Source organism: Crinia signifera, chromosome 8 (genome assembly GCF_055691185.1).
Source record: "Crinia signifera chromosome 8, ASM5569118v1, whole genome shotgun sequence".
Taxonomy (NCBI): Eukaryota; Metazoa; Chordata; class Amphibia; order Anura; family Myobatrachidae; genus Crinia; species Crinia signifera.
In genome coordinates, this window is record NC_139224.1 from 107,451,773 (window position 1) to 107,457,535 (window position 5,763).

Sequence of the window (5,763 nt, forward strand, 5' to 3'; positions counted from 1 at the left end):
GTTTGTTTCCCTGTGTAATATTTCTCATGACAACTGTTTGTATTGATTCTCCTCGAAGGGTGGAGAGGGGCTGTGGGTGTTAAAGGTTTACATTGTAACAAACGGACTTGTGTGTGGTTTCTGTGACAGGATTTTGGCACGGGCTGTCACAATGGTTGTTGCACAGTTACTGAATCCTATATAATCATTTCCAGTTCCTGCCAAGCCTGCCACTTCACAATGGAAACTGTTCTATAAACCAGAGCAAATATTTAATGACTTTTTTATATGCACATTTCAGTGAGAAACTAGAACCTTACTGTGATATCACATCTCCTTACAAACTAGTGAAATGTTATATTTATGGTAGTTTACCACAAGTTGCGCAAATAACATTGGGGCAGATGTATGACCAGCGTTAAGGTTAGAAATGCACTTAACGCTGGTTAACTGGGGGGATTACATTTTCCCCAATGTATTACTAGCGCATCTAAAGTGCGCTAGTGACAGCCCGCCGAGTTACGCTCGCCCCCAGTGTTTAGTGGCCGGGGCGATGTATTTACAGCCGCCCAGGTGTTAAATCGCCCCGGCTGCTTCGCCAGCTCAGGGCTAGTGTTGTCCTATCCCCCACTGCGGGGACAATGCTAGTCCTGCTTCTGGCTCGGGCTGCGCTGGAGATCTCTCGCAGGACACCGGGAGAGCCGTTAACGCTGGGCATAATGGCTCTCCTTACCGGCTTGCTGGGGGTTAATACATTAGCCAATAAGGGGTGCCCGCTTCTCCTCGTTATGCAGGAGAAGCGGGACCCATTATTTTAAAAGCGCTAAGGGAGTTAGTACATCTGCCCCATGGATTCTTAGTAAATAATTTAGAGTTCTATTAGAGCAGTGGTAGCCAACCCTAGCCCTCGAGAGCTACCAACAGTGCACATTTTCCAGACAACCTAGCTGCTGCACTCATTACTCACTAACACATTTTAAAAGATCCTCAGATGGAGCTAACTTGTGATTAGCGGCTTGTGATTCTGTGAGGAGACCTGCAAAACGTGCACTGTTGGTTGCTCTCGTGGACTAGGGTTGGCTACCCCAGTATTAGAGCATTGCTGGCCTTCAGAAATGGACACCGTTTGTACAGAATCTGTGTCTTTGGATGCAGCTGATATAAACCTACACGCGCCGCCTAGTCATTTGCATGTTAAAAGACCGCTTCTGCTCCTGCGGCTGAATACGCAGCATCAGATTGCCCTGTGTAACCCTTAGGATGGGCAGGAAATGCAAGCTGCTGGGATCAGGACCCTATAATCATGTCACCATTTTGCAATATGATTTGTCGCGCCCCTCCCCCTCCTTCCTGCCCCTAATTGGCTGCAGCTTGTCAATCAAGCTGTGGTTTAGGGAGCATTTTGCCTGTGTGATAATGCAGGACCTGTTCTGCATGTAAGATACTTCTATGTAGCACTAGACAGCACAACAACAATGGTTAAAAATATATCATTATTAACAATATACCAACTGTTTACTATATATGAAAAAAAAATATGAGAAATATAGAAAATTAAAAATGATAAAGAAAAACAAATCTACTAGATTAAAATAAAGGAATGAATATAATTGATATATAACCAGTAGAATATAAATATAAATGCAAACTTGTGTGTTTGAAATGCAATCAATTAGTATGCAAGCATAAGAACCTCCCAGGGGTTAATTATATTAGTTGCATGGCCAGACGCATTGAATGAAGTCCATGGACAGTGCTGTGCTGCGTGTAATTAAAGATTGTTAGTCTCCAGGGGATAACTCTTCATATACTTCCAATTGGCTATGCAAAAGTTCATTTAGCGCATATATACATAGTTACATAGTAGGTAAGGCTGAAAAAAGACTTGCTTCATCTAGTTCAACCTAAAATAGATATCCATTGCTGATTTGGTAGGTTATGATATTTTAAAGACAGATTATATTTCTTATTTGTACCCATGGATGTTTTTATCCAGTAAATGTTTGTCAAACCTTGTTTTGAATGTATTTATTGAGCCAGCCGTTACCACCTCTCCGGGAAGAGAGTTCCAGAGTTTGACTGCTCTGACCGTAAATAAATTTTTTCTTCTAGCTGAACAAAATCTTTTTTCTTCTAATCTATACTCATGCCATTGCGTCCTAGATTCCTTTCTAGTAGAAAAAAGGGTGTGTGATAGTTCCTTATATTGGCCCCTGATATATTTGTACATGTTGAGCATGTCCCCCCTTAAACGTCTCTTTTCTAATGTAAATAGTCCCAAATTGCTTAATCTCTCTTCGTAGCTTAAATTCTCCATTCCCCTAATAAGCTTAGTTGCTTGTCTTTGGTTTTTTTTCTAATTCTATGATGTCCTTTTTATAGTGTGGGGCCCAGAATTGCACTCCGTATTCGAGGTGAGGTCTTACCAATGCTTTATACAGTGGCATAATTACCTTTGAGTCCCTAGTTTCCATTCCCCTTTTAATGCATGCTAAAATTGTGTTGCCCTTTTTTGTTGCTACATTACATTGGGCACTACACCCCAGTTTGCTGTCTATTTGGACTCCTAGATCCTTTTTGAGTATGGAATTACCCAATTCCTCTCCGCTAAGGTTATAGCTAGCACACTGGTTGTGTCTCCCAAGGTGCATGACCTTACATTTTTCTACATTGAACCTCATCTTCCACTTTTTTGCCCACTCATCTAGATTTGCAAGATCATTTTGAAGCGTGGTGACATCTTCTGATGATTTAATAACTCTGCTCAGTTTTATATCGTCCGCAAAGATGGATACATTGCTGAGAAACCCCATCCCAATATCGTTAATAAAGATGTTAAATAAAATGGGCCCTAAAACCGAACCCTAGGGCACTCCACTTAGTACTGGTATCGTATCTGATACGGCACTGTTCACAACCAGTCTTTGTTCTCTATTACACAGCCAATTTCCTACCCATCTGCAGATATTTTAACCCAATCCTAGGTTCTCCATTTTATTAATCAACCTCTTGTGTGGGACAGAATCAAATGCTTTAGGAAAATCACATCTACAGTGTTTCCATTATCAAGGTTTTTGCTAACCTCTTCATAGAACCCTAGTAGATTAGTTTGGCATGAACAATTTTTCACGAACCCATGGTGGTTAGTACTGAGTAGACGGTGATGGTCTAAATATTCCTGGATACCATCCCTTAAAAATCCTTCAAATCGTTTACCCACAATTGATGTTAAACTAACGGGTCTGTAATTTGCGGGATCCTCCTTTTTTGAATATTGGCACTACCTCTGCTATTCTCCAATCTTTTGGTACTTTACCTGACGATAGTGACTTGCTAAAGATATAGGGTGGTATTCAATGTGAATACCAGCGACGTGCATCGAATCCTGTTTAGGATTCGCTGCACATTCACCACTGCCCGCCACGTTCCGGAGCCTCGACGGCTCCGGTATTCAACGAGTCAGGGGCTCACTGCCCCTGACTGGCGAATTTGTGCTTCTGCGGCGATGCCGCAGGGAGCCTTAGGACGGTGGCAGGCAGGGAGATGGAAGTCTCTCTGCCTGCCCCAGAGCGTATGTGGGGGGAGGTGGGCTCCCCGGGTGCCAGGCAGCACAGGCTGCCCCCCGGCGGTGCCAGCAGGGGACCGGGTATATTCACTACACCCGATAACGATCGGGTGCAGTGAATATATGAATATCTAATGAGCAGCTCGGCTCCGGCGCCCCCTGCTGGCTGCTGTATTAAAATATATATATATATATATATATATATATTTTTTTTTAAATTAAATATATATTCATGTGCTTACAGCACATGAATAAAAATAGCATGCCCCTCCTCAGAATAAAATTCCTGATTTTTTTACACCAAATGTAAAAAAACAAAACACTTTATTTTAAAAGTTCACATTCCACTTCACCATAAAAAGATAGCGATTGCTACTCGGTGAATCATGGCGAAAAAAACCTTGAAATGTATTCACCATCTGCTCATTGAATAGGGTGATTCACCGTTTTTGTCAAAAATTCGCCAATCAGCACAAATTCGCCATAAAAACATGGCGAATCAGGCTCATTGAATACCGCCCATAATGTAGGGGGGTAGCTAGTTCATCCCTTAATTCCATTAGTACCCTTGGATGAATCCCATCTGGTCCCGGTGATTTATTTGTTTTGATTTTGCTGAGCCTCAGTATTCTTTCCTTCGGCGTGAAATCCACAATGAGATCTGGCTTATTTGTCCCATTTGTGGTAGATGTTCGTTCCACAGTCTGCTTTCCCTTAGTAAATACTGATGAGAAGAACTCATTTAACAGTTTTGCTTTTCCCTTATCCTCAGTAACACTTTTTCCACTAATATCAGTTAATGGGCCTATGTTTTCCTTAATTAAACGCTTACTGTTTATGTATTTAAAAAACTTCTTGGGGTTAGTTTTGCTTTCAGTGGCTATGCGCTCTTCATATTTTTTAGCTGCTTTGATTACCCCTTTACAAGTTTTGTTTGATTATTTGTATTTTGCGAACGCCTCCTCATTCAAGTTATTTTTATAGAATTTAAATGCTCTGGTTTTATTGTTGATAGCTGACCTTACTTTTTTGTCCAACCATGGTGGCTTTTTTTTAATTGAATTTACCCTTATTTACTTTAGGAATGTATTTAATAGTTAATGATTCAAGCACCTTTTTTAGAGTATCCCACATTTCCTCTGCATTTTTTCCCTCCATAACCGTTTTCCACCCAATTCCTGTAAGGGCTTCCCTGAATAATTCAAAGTTCGCTTTTCTGAAGTTTAGTATTTTTGCAGATCCTTTTTGATGTAATTTACTGAAGTTGATTTCCAGTGAAACCATATTGTGATCACTGTTCCCTAGGTGTTCAATTACTTTTGTGTTTGAAACTAAGTCTATGTTATTTGTTAATACTAAATCCAAGAGTGCCTCAGTACGAGTTGGAGCTTCTACCATTTGTGTAATAAACTGATCTTTAAGTAAAATTAAGAACCCATTGCTTCTTGCTGATTTACCTGTTTCGTTTTCCCAATCAATGTCGGGTAAATTAAAATCCCCCATAATTAATACCTGACCCTGATTTGATGATTGTTTGATTTGGTTTAAAAGAAGAGACTCTTCCCTTTCGTTTATGTTCGGTGGTCTGTAGCATACCCCTATTATAATTTAGTTTTTTTGTTTTTTTTATTATTGTCAGTTATCTCTGCCCACACTGCTTCCGAGTTATCTTCTTCTATATCTGTGCTAATTATTTTCTCACATGATGTTAAGTTAATCATACTTTATTTAGACAGTTCATGCAAATAAGTAATAGTTGTTAATGACTATTTCAGTTTCAAGGCACACACAATGGGGGCTTTCGGGGACAGCGTTTGGCGGGCTCCACGGTATTATAGCACCTGCAGTTTTACTGCTCACAGGGCAGCTTTCTCAAAAAAAAAAAAAAAGGCAGATTTCTAAAAAAAAAAAAAGGCAGAAGTCCTGCAACCGCTGTCTACCCTCTGAACAATGGAATGGGATCATTCGTCAGACTGCATTAGGTCTACACCATTAGGTCGACTTGCATTTAGGTCGACCTGACTGAATGTCGACATGGGTTAGGTCGACAGGGTCATTAGGTCGACAGTGAAAAAGTTTACATGTTTTTTTTTTCCATATTTCAAGCGTCGACACAGTCAACATAGCACCGCGTCCCCTCACATGGCTTGCTGCGCTCGCCATGCTTCAGGCACAGTGCCTCGCTACACCCAACACACTATTTTATTCTCCCACCATGC